Source organism: Bos mutus, chromosome 22, assembly GCF_027580195.1.
Source record: "Bos mutus isolate GX-2022 chromosome 22, NWIPB_WYAK_1.1, whole genome shotgun sequence".
In the NCBI taxonomy this organism is placed as follows: domain Eukaryota; kingdom Metazoa; phylum Chordata; class Mammalia; order Artiodactyla; family Bovidae; genus Bos; species Bos mutus.
Window position 1 is genome coordinate 65813726 of NC_091638.1, and position 15508 is coordinate 65829233.

A 15508-nucleotide genomic window follows, 5' to 3' on the forward strand; every position below is an offset into this window, starting at 1 on the left:
CACAACCAAAAGAAGAAACGCCAATGAAACTACAGTCCAGTTTACCGCCCAAACACAGAATCTTACAACTACCTGCTTACAAGACAGAGAACTCTGCGGGGACACAAGACAAAAATCCAGGTCTCCACAAACAGGTGGCAAGAGGTGCAGGGGGAAGTGTTTTAATTGGATCTCAATTTGAAAATATTAGAAAACTCTACATATAAAAATGACTGTATTTGAGACAGTTGAAAATTTCAACTCTGACTAGGCACTGGATAGTATCAGGCAACTAGTTTGTGGGAGTTTTCAGCGAACCATAAAGGGAAAATTAACTGAATTACATCAGTATTAACTCCTCTGCCTCGAAAGACACAATGACAACCCAGAGAGTAGGCAGAGATATTCACCATATTTATGTCTCCTGAAAAATTCATATCCAGAATAAAACAAATCCTACCAAGCATAGCGTGTGAAAATTTGTCCACAAACTCTTTGACACTTTTCAGAAAACGGAACTTCACTGTCCAAGGTGGGACAAGGTAAGTGACTCTCTTCTAACAGAGTATGACAAAATTAAATGCCACAAGACTTCTAAGGTCTTGTCATAAAAACCATAGCTTCCACTTGGTGCTATTTCTCTCTCTTTGAGGAGGAAGTCAGTCACCATGTCCCGAGGACAGAACACTGAGGCATCAGGACAAAGGCCTGCATGAAAAGGAGCTGTGGCCTCCCCACTGCAGCCAGGAATAACTTGCTGGGCATGAAAATGAGCCACCTTGGGAAGGATCCTCCTTGGAAGGCTGATGACATCCAAGCCAAACAGCCCAGCCAAGCCACTTCCAAGTTCCTAAATCACAGAAACTATGAGATAATAAATGTTTACCGTTGTCATAAGCCGCTAGGTTTAGGGGTAACTGTTATGAATCAACAGAGAGCTAACAAGATAAAACCGATAATGCAACAAAAAAAAGAGGAGACGTAAATATCACTCTTCATTGAAAGGGGGAAAAAAAAAAGGCTTCCCGGGTAGCTCAGCTGGTAAAGAATCCACCTACAATGCAGGAGACCCCAGTTCAACTCCTGGGTTGGGAAGATCTGCTGGAGAAGGGATAAGCTACCCACTCCAGTATTCTTGGGCTTAGCTGATGGCTGAGATGGTAAAGAATCTGCCTGCAATGTAGAGAGACCTGGGTTCGATCCCTGGGTTGGGAAAATCCCCTGAAGGAGGGCAGGGCAACCCATTCCAGTATTCTTGCCTGCAGAATTCCCCATGGAGAGGAGCCTGGCAGGCTACCATCCACGGGGTTCCAAAGCGTCAGACACAACTGAGCAACTAAGCACAGCGCATTCATTACAAAAGGATAACTATGGTACGGCCAGGGCGCGGGGAGGACTGAGTGTGGCATCAGCCAATGCAAACTATCATACGTAAGACAGATAAACAACAGAGTCCTACTGTAGAGCACAGGGAGACATATTCAACATGCTGTGATCAACCATGATGGAAAAGAACGAAGATATTTTGATTTCCCTGGCAGTTCAGTGGTTAAGACTCCACGCTCCCACTGCAGGGGGCAGGGGTTCAATAGTTGTTCGTGGAACTCAGATCCCACATACTTCACGGTGCAGCCAAAAATAAGTAAATAAATGAAATTAAAAAGGACGTGTGTGTGCATGTGTATAAAACAATCACTTTGTGGTACAGCAAATTAACACATAAATCAACAATACGTGAATAAAACTTTATAAAATAAACTAGCTGACCAAAAAAGGCATGAGAATGTACTTGACTTCACTAGCCCAAGTTACAGCTACTGTATGCATCACCACACAGAGAGGAGTGTAGGTAAAATGAAAAGGATGAAAGAGGAGCCACTCGAGCGGATGGAGTCAATGGACCTCGCACACGCTTGGGGGATGTCACCTGGTACCGCGGCTTCAGCAGAGGCAGCCACAGGTTTCCAAAGTGGAACACACGCACACCTCTACGACCAAGCAATGTCACCTCCAGGTATATCCCCAACAATTCCACACACAATGTCAAGAGAAAAGCTCAGACACACGTGAACATACCATAGATTTACGGAAGGAACGAGACTCGGCAGAGCTAGTCAACCTGGCTAAGTATCAGGACCCTGGCTGCCCTCAGCAGACAGTGTGACTGAAAGTGGACAAAGGAGATGCCTGGGACCCAGGTACCAAGGTGGGTTTCAGACTGTGAAAACCCATTTATGGTGTACACTCTTCTGTATTTCTATCACACTTCAATAGAGATTTAAACCAGTACGAGTCCAGGAGAGATGTGGGGACTGAAGGATTAGGCGGGACACCACTGACCTTAGGTTTATGGGGCTGGAGCTGATTACCTGAGGGTTCATTATACTATTCTATGTTTGTGGATGTTAAAATTTTCCCCTAATAAAAAAGGACTTTAAACATACATTAATATAAAATTAGATGGAACTGCTGGTAAAAGTATAAACTAATTTTCTGGCCACAGATATCAAAGGGTTTTAAAACCTATACATTCCTTGACCCAATTACGTTGCTTTGAGTTCATCCTAAGGTGTTCATCCTGAGTTAAAAGTCTTATATATAACAATGTCCAAAGAGTTAATAACGGGGGAAAAAAAGAGAGAAACATCCAAATCCAGAGGTCACAGGACATTGTGGGCACCACCCTAGGACAAACGACCAGGTCACCCACAATACACGGAACCTGAGTAACAGAGGTTTTTATCTACCCCAAGGTCCTTTTATCTATCCAATGAAATACAGTCATTAAAAATGGTGTGATCCACATCATTATGTCACAAAAACATGCAAATTATGAAAACAATATGATACCACTACACACCTGTTAGAATGGCCAAAGTCCACAAGGCTGACCCCCCCCCCCCGCCACCCCAGTGCTGGGGAAGGTGTGGAGCCACCGGAACTCTCAGTCGTTGCTGATCAAAGTGCAAAATGGTGCAGGCACTGGGAAGACAGTTCAGCAGTTTCATACAAAACTAAAGACATTCTTACCATATAATCCAGCAATCACTCCTTGGTATTTACCCAGAGGAGCTGAAAACACGAACAAAAACCTGCATACAGATGTTTACCGCAGCTTCTTCCCTACGTGGAAGCAACCAAAACGTCCTTCAGTGGGTGCATGGGCAGACTCTTCCCCTCCCCTGTTTCTGGGAGGGAAAGAACTTTTTTTTTTTTGAAACATCAGGACATTCAGTCCTTAACAAAGCTCACCTTCAAAAAAAAAAAAAAAAAAAACAACTATTTCCCAGAGCCTAACCCGCTGGGGTTTCACCGGAACCTAACCTACCTGGAGGAAGGGAATCTCCAGCTCCAGCCCCTCTAACCTTCCGCGTGAGGAAAGGGGAGCACACAACTCCAGACCACGCTAGCCATCCCGCACCACCTGAGAAGGGGAAAAAGCAGAGAAGCACCGGTGAAGGTCACAGCTCACCAAGACTGAGGCCGCGCAGCACTGCAGGACACGCCCATCCCCGAGACAACTCTACTGCGCTTCCCAAGGTCCGCTCTTCACATTTCCTTTTACCAGTGTATCATGTCTGCCTTTCAGAAAGACTGCAAAGCATACTAAGGCAAAAAGTAGCTTGAAAAGCCTGAGCAAGCATCAGAAGCAGTCATTTACAGGGCACTTTCCCGGGGGTCCAACAGTTAGGACTCCGCGGTTCCATTGTAGGGGTGCAGGTCCAATCTCTGGTCAGGGCACTAGAATCCCACATGTCGTGTGCTGTGCCCCCAACCAAAAAACAAAAAAAAGTCATGTATGCCAGACACGCTGGAATTATCAGAACAGAAAAGCTAAGGGCTTTAATGGAAAAGGGAGACAACATGCAATAAGATAAAAAACAATCAAAACAAAAATTCGAAGAAAGGATCAAAAGAAATGCTTCAGACCAAACACTAACAGAAACGGACAATGTCTTTGATAGACTCGTTAGCAGACTGAACACAGCTGAGGAAAGAAACTCTGAGCTTGAAGATGTGACACCTTAAATTTCCAAAATGGAAAAGCAAAGAGAAAAGACAAAAACAAAAATGGGGATGAGGGGTGCAGAACATCCAAGAGCCACGGGAAACTATGGAAGGTCTAACATACACGTAACGGGCTACTGGAAGGAGAAGGGAGAGAAGAGAACAACACTGGAAGCAACAATGACCAAGAATCTCCCCAAAGTGGTAACAGACACCAAACCACAGATCAGGAATCTCAGCCAACACGAGCAAGATAAACACGGAAACTCAAAACCTACCCCCAGGTACAGCATATACTGTCTACAAGAAATCCACTTTAATACAGAAACCCAACACTCTAATAGTAAAGGAATGGAGCTGTACCATACTAACACTAATTAAACAAAGTGGGAGTAGCTACAGTAATTTCAGAAAGAGAAGACTTCAGGGCAAAAAAGCCATTACAAAATGAAAAGGGGGCCAATACTCTAAGAAGACATAACAATTCTTAATGCTATGCACCTAACAACACCTAACAATCAAAACAAGTTAAACACAGATAAAACTGCAAGGAGAAATAGATGAATTCACTTTTACAGTTAGCGACTTTACTACTCCTCTATCGGAAACATATACCCATCAGAAAATCAGTAAAGACAAAACAGAACTCAACAGCACCATCAATCAAATCAACTGTATACAGTTGATATGCATGGACTACTGCATCCAACGACAGCAAGGTACACTTTCTTAAATACACATGGAACACGCACCAGGACAGAGCGTGTTCTATGAAACACACCTTCACAAACGAAGAACAAAAAGCATACCATGTCTGCCTTTAGACCACAATGCAATCAAACCAAGTCAGCAACAGAAACACAGCTGGCAAAACCCAAAGTACTTCAGATTACAAATCACACTTCTAAAAAATGCATGGATTAAAGAAAAAATTCTCAAGAGAAACTTTAAAAATATCTGAACAAAATGAAAATACAACTTATTAAAATTAGGGGGATGCAAAAAACATTGCTTAGATTAAAATTTATAGAATTGAAAGCACATATCAAAAAAGAAAGATCTAAAATCAATAATCTAAGCTTTCACCTTAGAAGAGCAAATTAATTCCAAACTAAGCAGAAACTGAAATAATAAAAATCAGAGCAGAAAATAAAACAAGAAATCAGTAGAGGAAATCAACAAACCCAAAAGCTGAGTATCCCCACCCCTTCCCCCAAAAATCAATAAAATCAGGAAGACTTTTGCCAGACTAAGGAAAAAAGACCTGAATTACTAACATTAGAAATGAAAGAGGGGAATCACTACAGATCTCACATGCAACAAAAGGCTAATAAAAGAGTATTATGAACAACTCTATAGCCATGGATTTGATAACCTGGATGAAATGGACCAACTCCTTGACAGATACAATCTGTCACAGCGCACCTAAGACAATTTGAATAGGGCTGTATCTATTAAAGAAACTGAATCACTTATGAATAACCTTCTAAAACAGAAAGCATCATGTCCAAACGGGTTTACTGGTGATTTCTACCAAACAGTTAAAGAAAAAAAAATTTTACCAATTCTCTACAGTCTCTTTCAGAAGATAGAAACAGAAGGAATACTTCTTAATTCATTCTATGAGACCAATCATGCTCAATGCTATTTACTCAATTGCACTGAAAACTTATGTGTACACAAAAGCCTGCATACAGACGTCTGCACCAGCTTTTTCATAACTGCCCAAACTTGGAGGCATCCAAGACGGCCTTCAGGTAGAATGGACAGACTGTGGCACAACCAATGGGTATTACTCAGCACTAAAGGAAATGGGCTCTTAAGGAGTGAAAAGACATGCAGGAACCTAATTGTATATTACTAAGTGAAAGAAGCCAGTCTAAAAAGGCTACAATACTGTATGATCTCTACTGTATTTCGCTCTAGAAAAGGCAAAACTAGAGACACAGTAAAAAGATTAGTGGTTGTCAAGGGTTAAGTCTGAGGCAGGGATGATCAGGCAAAGCACAGAGGACGTTTAGGGCAGCAGAAGTGTTCTGTAGACTACTGGTGGATATATGCCATTACACACGTCTAAACTCAAAGAACACATAACACTAAGACTGAACCTAACGTGACCTGTGGACTCTGAGTGACAATGACATGTCAGTGTACATTCACAAGGCTGGAGGGGCACGTGGGGAGACGAGGAGCATGTGGGCTTCTGGCTCTATACTGCTGGCTCAATTCTGCTGTGGACCTAAAACTGCTCCGTGAAATAAAGTTTATTAATTTTTAAAAATGGTTAAAATGTAAATTTGTGTTATACATTTTTGTAGCAAAAAAGATCTGCTAAATAATTTTTCATTACAATAGAGCTTAAAAACATCATGCATGTCATACATCATTTGAAAAGGAAAGAGAAAAGCTTTCTAAAACAAGGTCTCCATCCACTGTTTAACAGTTGTACTTTATATAGAAAGATCAAAAGCAAAAAATCCAGCTTATAATTCAGTGTTTTACCTATTTCTGTACCAAACACGAAACTCTGAAAAGCTTCTAAGTTCGAAGTACTGTATTGTAAGAAACTAAAGGCAAGTCAAACTGTCTGTGATAGAAAAAAAAAAATCTAAAGCCCACTGGTCTGGGAAATGGCTATTAAAACACCTTCATATAAGTAATTAAAAAGGAGGCAGATCTCTGTGTACTGCATGGGAGTCGATGAAAAGTGATAAACGATTAAAAAAAAAAAGTGTGTATGCCTAACACTGGGCTGCCCATTCTATAAACACACAAATAAATACACAAACAGAAGAAAATCAAGAAAACAGACAAAAAAAACGATTAACAGCAGAAGACAGAAGAGGGTCGAGGGAAGGTGAGCAAGAGAGACTTCAGTCTCACCTGTTTTTATTTTTTCAAAGTAAATATAATCACACATTAACCAATTTTTTTAAACTAAGACCTCTAAACAGAAAAATGGCAAAAGAGTAAAAAAGAAAATTTCACAACATTCTACCACCAGTCAAGATTTCAAAACCAAAGCCAGTAAGAGATTTCATAAAATAAGGTATTAATCATTAACAAAGTCAGCTTTGTCATATCACTTGTTCTATGAAAGTTTATCATTTCTACATTAATAAACTCACGGAAAAAAAATTCGTACAAATTCAAATCACCCAAAGTTAACCTTTAATTGCGAAAAGAGAATTAATATTATTTCCATTTTACATAGAAGAAGCTGGAGCTCAGAAAGCGAAATAATTTGGAGTATATTGTCTGTATACTGTCACCCTGCTTATTTAACTTATATGCAGAGTACATCATGCAAAATGCCGGGCTAGATGAAGCACAAGCTAGAATCAAGATTGCTGGGAAAAATATCAATAACCTCAGATATGCAGATGACACCATCCTAAAGGCAGAAAGTGAAGAGGAACTAAAAAGCCTCTTGATGAAGGTGAAAAAAGAGAGTGGAAAAGCTAGTCTAAAACTCAACTTTCAAAAAAACTAAGATTATGGCATCTAGCCCAATCACTTCACAACAAACAGATGGGGCAAAAGGGGAAACCGTGACAGATTTTATTTTCTTGGGCTCCAGAATCATTGTGGATGGTGACCGCAGCCATGAAATTAAAAGATGCTTGCTCCTTGGAAGGCAAGCTATGACAAACCCAGACAGCGTATTTAAAAAGCAGAGACGTCACTTTGCTAACAGAGGTCTGTATAGTCAAAGCTACGGTTTTCCCAATAGTCACGTACGGACATGAGAGCTGGACCATCAAGAAGGCTGAGTGCTGAAGAACTGATGCTTTTGAACTGTGGCGCACAGAAGACTCTTCAGAGTCCTTTGGACAGCAGGGATTCTAAACCAGTCAGTTCTAAAGGAAACCAACACTGAATATTCACTGAAGGACTGATGCTGAAGCTCCAATACTTTGGCCCCTGATGCAAAAGAACCGACTCACTGAAAAAGACCTTGAAGCTGAGAAAGACTGAGGCCAGGAGGAGAAAGCGGTGACAGAGGACAAGATGGTTGGCTGGTATGACCAACTCAATGGACATGAGTTTGACCAAACTCTGGGAAATAATGAAGGACAGGGGAGCCTGGCGTGCTGCAGTCCATGGGGTTGCAGAGTTGGACACGGTTTAGTGACTGAACAATGAACAAGGGTAAGGTGGGTACATGAGCAAGGGCAGGCTGCTGAAGGTTTACACTAATCGAGAGGCAATTCAACAGTAACTGCCACCAAAAGCTGAAAAATTTTTAGGCCTGACAATATGGTACATGGCAGGAATGGACTCTTCTTTTTTCAGGGAATAAACACAAACATGCCCGGTAATGTTTATCCTTAATTCTCACAACAATTCTGCTAAACCGGCGCGCTCTCTCTGCCCTGTGCCCCTACAATCCCTTCTCATTCTTTCCTCATTGCCCTAGAAGATTATCAAACTTCATTTTTTGAAAGTTGATGAAAACAGTAGTTATAATGCCTGTGCATTTCAAACTCCTTGGCATCACTGAAAATTACCAGGAAAGGCCTAAAAGTAGCAATTAACTGCTTACTCCTAGGGTCAGCAGTGCTGACACCAAACCCCTTAACCCTTCCTTAGTTTATAAGGCTTGCTAACCAGCCTCACAAAGGGAGTTCCAACCTCCGCAGCCTACACTAGCTATGTCCCTCCATTTCTCTTCTAAGACTTTGTATAAAGAAATACCAACAAGTATGAAACCATCCCTCCTCTCCCCCAGGAGAGGCCAAGTACTCTAAATGCTGAACTCCACTCTTTTCATTTCCCAAAGACAGATTTGGCCGGTAATCTATTTTGGTCCACATCCCTTTTCCAGATTGTTTTTGGTGTTCTATACTTGGCTAGAGTTGCATTTAAGGTTCACATAAACGTTTTCTAGCAATCAAAATGATCTTGTTTCAAAAAGGTAACTTATTCTGGAAATCTTTTCCATTTCTGGATATAAAAATGAGCTGCTTCAATCATGCCTGACTCTTTGTGACCCCATGGGCTGTAGCCTGCCAGACTCCTCTGTCCATGGGATTCTCCAGGCAAGAATACTAGAATGGTTTGCCATTTCCTCCTCTAGGGGGTCTTCCCCACCCAGGGATCGAATCCTTGTCTCTTACATCTACCTGCATTGGCAGGTGGATTCTTTACCGTTATCGCCATCTGGGAAGCCCCAAAATGAGCCAACCAACATGGAAGAGCAGAAAATCTTTAAGAAATTCTTTACTGACACTCCATTTAAAGGATGGAGAAAAAAATCACATCTGCCAGCTCTTAGGTAAAATGAATATCCCCTTTTACTTGTAATTTTTAAAGTTTTTTTGAATACTGGTTGAGACATATCCAAAACAGTATCTGGTACTTGATTATTTAAAAGCAGCAAGACACCAAAAGAGCAAACCAACACCAGCAACCTAAAAATAAAAAAAGACAACGTACCTGCTGGACTTGTCAACATGAAGAGCACATTAGGTACAGAATATCTCAGACTCCTGGAGGAGGAACAACTGACAAGTCATTTCTAATTAATCACAATAACAAGTGGAAAAAGATAGGAAATACTGTCGGAGCGCTCAGGGAAAACAATGAAAACAATCATGAGCCTAGAACTAGACAGCAGGCAAAACGCCTTTCAAGAATGACAGCATTCTTTTGTAATGCCCCATCTGTAGGATTTTAAGAGCAGCAAGATGAAAATTGGGCAGCAGATGCACATAAATCAGGAAGGTCACAAGACTAAAAGCATTCAAAAGTTTCTTTAAGGATAAAGATATCAATTGGTAAAGCGTCTGTCTACAATGCGGGAGACCAGGGTTCGATCCCTGGGTCGGAAAGATCCCCTGGAGAAGGAAATGGCAGCCCCCTCCAGTACTACTGCCTGGAAAATCCCATGGATGGAGCAGCCTGGTAGGCTACAGTCCATGGGGTCGCAAACAGTCAGACACGACTGAGTGACTTCACCTCACTTAGGTTAAATATGAAATGTCTAAGATCACCAGAAGTGTCTAATCTCTTACTGAGTACAGGCAAAAAGAGTAGACAGGAATTAAGGGGGAAAAAATCCCACAATACATAGGCAAGAAAAGAAAAAGATAAGGAAAAAACCCCAGTTAGAAAGCAAAAATACCATAGTAGAAATAAACCAAATACTTCAATCACAATTAATGTAAATTAGTTGAAATACGAAAAGTCGAATAATGAAAATGCAATCCAGCTGTGTGCTGCTTTCAAAAGGCACACCCAGAGACTACACTTAAGAAGCAGAAAAATACTTATCAGGCAAACATTAATTAAAAGTCACTTGGTACAGCTATGCCAATATCCGACAAAATGCATTTGAGTGGAAAAAATGTTCCTAGAAACAAAGATTCACTACAGAATGACACACTGTGCGAGTCACCAGAAGCAACTCTAACTTATAAAGATGAAGCAGAGACGGAGAGCCGCGGCGTCCAGCAAGCCCTCCACCACGAGGAGAGTTTGCAACGCCCTCTCCGTACCCAAGGAACAAGCAGCCCGTATTAGTTAAGGACACTAGTTTGAATGAGACGCCAGTTAATGTGCTTCATCTAACAGACACGGGGAAACCTGACCTTAAAATTAGAAACGCATTCTTCTTAAACACACGTGGAATAAAAATTTGCCACTAACTAGATGCCGTTAAAACAGCCTCAACAAATTTCAAAGAATAAGCATCACTTTATGCTCATAGATTATGAGCACAATGTATGCTAGCAATCAGTAACAAAACTTAAAAGATACATATACACACGCACATCAAGATTTTTCAATATACTTTCTAAACCTCTAAGTCAGAAAGAAGTCAAAATGAAATTGACTGAATATATTATCTGAATATATTCAGAACTGAAAGATAAAAATCCTACACAGCAAAAGTGTTATTTAAAGGGTAATTACTACTCTATTTACATATATATAAGTACGTATTATGCATGCTAAAAATTAAGGACCTAAGAATCCTGTTTAAGAAATTAAATATTAATAATTAATTACAAGTCAGGCAGATTCCAAAAATAAGAAGTTATAATTTTCTTCCAATATAACTGAAAATTCAGACAAAATGAGTTTTAGAAAAACATAAATTACCAAATGTGACTCAAGAAAAAGAAAAGACTCTAATGATCCTATAAATATTAAAGCAATCAAATCAATAATTATTAAATCTCAGACAGAAAACACCACACCCTTATGGTTTTAGAGGCAAGTTTTATAAGACACTGAAGGAACAAATAATCCTAATTTTACTTATGAACCCTCTAAGAAAATAAAAAGGAGGAAACACAGTTTATTTTATGAGACTAGAATACTCTTGATAACAAAACTCATAAGGCCGATACAACAAAAAAGGAAAATTAGAGATCATTCTTACCAATAAACATAGATACATAAATCCTGAGATATTAGCAAATTAAAAACAAAAGGGGTGGGAGGAATTCCCTGGCAGTCCAATGGTTAGGACTCTTCACTGCTGGGGCCCAGATTCAATCCTTGGTTGAGGAACTAAGATTCCACAAGTATGGAAAGGCCAGAAAAAAAGCCCCAAACAAACAGAAAAACAAGAACAAAAACATGAAACATACAAAAACATATATAACAAAAACAAAGCAAAAAAACCTTTTTTAAAAAGAATACATCATTATCAAGTTGGAAAAACTTTCATATCATCATCTCGACAGATGTAGAAAATGCATTCAATTAGGACTTCCCTGGCGGTCCAGTGGTTAAGAATCCGCCTGCCAATGCAGGGGACATGAGTCTGACCCCTGGTTAGGGAACTGAGGCCCCACACGCCCTAGAGCCCCTGGTGTGCGACAAGAGACGCCCACACACCACAGAGAGCAGCTGCTCCACTGGCCACAGCTAGAAAAGCAAGACCCACCACAGCCAAGAGTAAGTAAATAAGTGAAAAATTTTAAATGCATTCAGTTAAGTTCAGTGCCCACTTGTGAGCTGTTTTTTTTTAATTCTCCGTAAACTAAGGTTGAAGAAATCTTCCTCAACCTGTTAAAAGAAAAAAAAAGTATCCACACACGCAATGGTAAAAGATAAAAGCATTTGCCTTAAAACTGGGACTGTGATAAGGATGCCCGCCACGACCATCTATATTCTCCACTGGTGATGGTTGCCATGCAGCAACACAGTAAGACTAGAGTAAAATATATTAAACAATAAAAGGACTGGAAAGAAATGAACTGTCATTATTCATAGATGAGATGATTATCTACACAAAAACCCCAAGAGTCCACAAGCAAATTATTATCAAGCTAGAGAAGCTACTAGATATAATAGCCACATACAAAGTCATCTGCATTTTCATTTGCCAACAAATAGAAATTTTTCACTTAAAAAAATAATTTACAACAGCAACAAAAAAAGTAACCAAAGAATAAATCTAACAAAAAATACGCAAAATTTGTAGAAAGAAAAGAATATAAAACTTTTAAAAAGACAACTACCTATAAACCAAAAAATCTATTTCCTCTTCTACCTGAGTAGTATAAAGGACAGAAGAAAAGACTGGAAAATACTAAAATCCATTTTTGTCCTTTTAAACACCTTTTAAAAAATCCTATAAACACAGTAAAACATTCACAAATTGGGAAAAGATATTTGTCACAAAGATAATAAGAATCAGAATATATAAGAATTCCTACAAATAAGAAAAATCAAACTCAAGAAGAAAAAATAATAAACAGGAAAAAAAGAGAGACATAACAGGTATTTCACAAAAGTAGAAATCTAAATAGCCAAAAAAAGATTGCTCAACTTCGTTAGTAATTTGAAAAAAGAACATTAAAACCATGCAGTGATAAATAAAAGTGGGCAAAGAACTACTTGAATAGACTTTCCTCTAAAAAAGATCCACAAACAGCCAATACATACATGACAAGATGCTCAACAATATTAGTCATTCAGGAAAGGGAAAACCACAATGATACACCACACTTCACACCCACTAACACGGCTGTGAACTGTTTCTAAACGGAAAAGAATATATATTAGTGAGGACGTGGAAAAATTAGAACCCTGGGATGGTGTTGGTGAGATGTAATATGGTACAGTCACTTTGGCAAACAGTTTGGTCGTTCTTCAAAATTTTAAAACACAGAACATTACCCAACAATTCCACTTCTGAGTACACACCAAGAGAAATAAATACCTACGTCCCTCCAAAGACTCATAGGCAAACACTCACAGCAGTATGGTTGGTAACAGTCAAAAAGTGGAATCAAGCCAAACATCCACCAACTTATGAATGGATAAATAACGGCATGTCCATGTGCTCAAATGCAACAGAGCACTAATACTGAAATATGCTACAAGGATAAACCCTGAACACATGCTGAGCAAAAGAAGCAAGTCACCAAAGACCACACAGGGTATGACTCCATCTACATGAGACGTCCAGAATCGTCAAGTCCGTCAGAAAGTCCGTTAGTGGCTGCCCAGGGGTTAGGTGGAAACAGAGTCACCGCTAACAAGTACAAGGGTTCTTTTTAGGATGGTGAAGTGTTCTAAACATTAGATTGTGGTGATCATTACACAATTCTCTGAACACACTAAAACCTATTAGACTGTACCCTTTAAATGGGTAAACTGTAACATGTAGTTACATCTCAATAAAACTAGGAACTGATAAGATGTAAGGTCATAACCACCAATCTGACAAATATAAAAAAGTCTGACAGTACCAAGAGCTGGCAAAGATGTGGAACACCAGTGCTGGCAGGAGGGCACTTCTAACTAAAGTCCAGTTACTTTTAACCAAGGTTCAAACTCTACAGGTCCCACCACCCTGCAATTCTAAGTCTCTCCAGGCTTTATACCTTGCAGAAATGTTTTTTGCACTTGTCCAAAGCCATATTGTTCTTTACTGGAAACAATCCTATCCCGTAAGGATAGGACAAAGAATATAAAATGAAATATATTCAGTCTGAAAAAGAACACAGAAGCAAAAAGGAATAAACGACAATTACACACATCAACATGGGTTTCCCAGGTGGCTCAGTGGTACAGAATCTGCCTGCCAATGCAGGAGACGTAGGTTTGATCCCTGTTGGAAAGATCCGGGGAGAAGGAAAAGGCAACCTACTCCAGTATTCTTGCCTGGGCAATCCCATGGACAGAGTAGCCTTGAAGGCTACAGTCTCCCATGGGGTCGCAAAAGAGTCTGATACAACTTGGCAACTAAACACATCAATGTAGCCAAAACTCATTATCTGCAGGGCCTCACTTCCCTCCCTTCCCAGGTTCAAGTCCAGGCCTCACCATTATAAACACCCCCTTTCCCTTCTCTCTTTTTCACCTGGAGTATAGATCTTTTCAACGCTGTGTTCACTTCTGCTTGCTGTACAAGGTGACTCAGCTACATGTACACATGCAGCACCCCCCACCCAGGACCCCACTTGTCTAGATCACCACTGAGCACCAGCCGCGCCCCGCACCACAGAGCAGGCCCCACCAGCTCTCTACCTTACACAGCAGTGGCCTTCTCTTGCTCTGCCACTCTTGCGTGCGGAAACCACAACTGCAACACTGCCTACTCTAGTCCCAGGAAGAAGAGCACAACCGCTTTTTTCCACTTTAAACTAGGTTGGCTCCCCCGAGGAGCCCATTCCACAATGCAGATCCATACACATTCTTTCTTTCCATAGAATACTCCGGCACTTTCTCCTCACAGACCACCTGCCCCTGAAAGTGAAAGTCGCTCAGTCCTGTCCGACTCTTTGCGACCCCATGGGCTATACAGTCCTTGGAATTCTCCAGGCCCTACTCACCCTCATTTTCACTGACTGATAACTCCTTTCTGTTTCACTTAGAAGAAAACCGTCCTGGGCTTCCCTGGTGGCTCAGTAGTAAAGGATCTATGTGCCAACACAAGAGACACAGGTTCACTCCCTGGTCGAGGAAGATCAACTCAGCCTGTGCGCCACAACTACGGAGCCTGCGAACCCCGACTACTAAGCCCGCAAATCTGAGAGCCTGGGCTCTGCCACGAGAAGCCTGTGTATACAGAGCAGACCCACTTCGCCCCAACTAGAGAAAAGCCCGAGCAGCAACAAAGACCCAGAACGGCCAAAACAAATAAAATGAATTAAAAAAAAAAAAAGAAAGAAAACAGTCCTGCTCCCACCATGCGAGCTCCCCAAGTCTGCTCTCCGTCCTCTCACCAAGCAAAGAGCCGGGGGACGCTCCCCGTGGGTCCATTCCGTCTCCTTCCCAGCAAATGCATGTCATCAGGTGTGCGTTCTGTACAGATATCATTTCCCACCAATAGTACAAAAACACTGTAACTTCGCCATCTCAACAAAGCCTTCGCATGGTCCCAACTCTCCCTTTAGCGCTGTGGCAAGTGCCCATGAAAGGGCTTTCCTCTGCGCCCTCTGCTCTCAAGCCCTCGGGAAGCCTCCCTCCCAAGCCCTCCCCACACCACCGCGTGCGGACTGCTCCCATCGAGACCATCGATGACTCATGTGCCACCGAAGCCACAGGACAAGCC

General features: G+C 41.0%; 1 protein-coding gene across 27 annotated transcripts in view; it reads right to left on the reverse strand.

Annotated features, from left to right (window-relative positions):
- The window catches only part of PPP6R3 (protein phosphatase 6 regulatory subunit 3), a 135257-nt gene that overhangs the window by 110515 nt on the left and 9234 nt on the right, over nt 1–15508 (reverse strand). For 23 of the 27 annotated variants that reach the window (XM_070360089.1, XM_070360088.1, XM_070360104.1 and 20 more), the window contains exons 2-3: nt 3308–3403; nt 3010–3102 (exon numbers count right to left, since the gene is read on the reverse strand). The exons of 2 other annotated variants lie outside the window; for them this stretch is intronic. The gene's annotated coding sequence lies outside the window, so the exon portion shown is untranslated. The remainder of the gene's footprint in view (nt 1–3009; nt 3103–3307; nt 3404–15508) is intronic. 2 more of the 27 variants (XM_070360079.1, XM_070360081.1) reach the window with 1 other exon arrangement.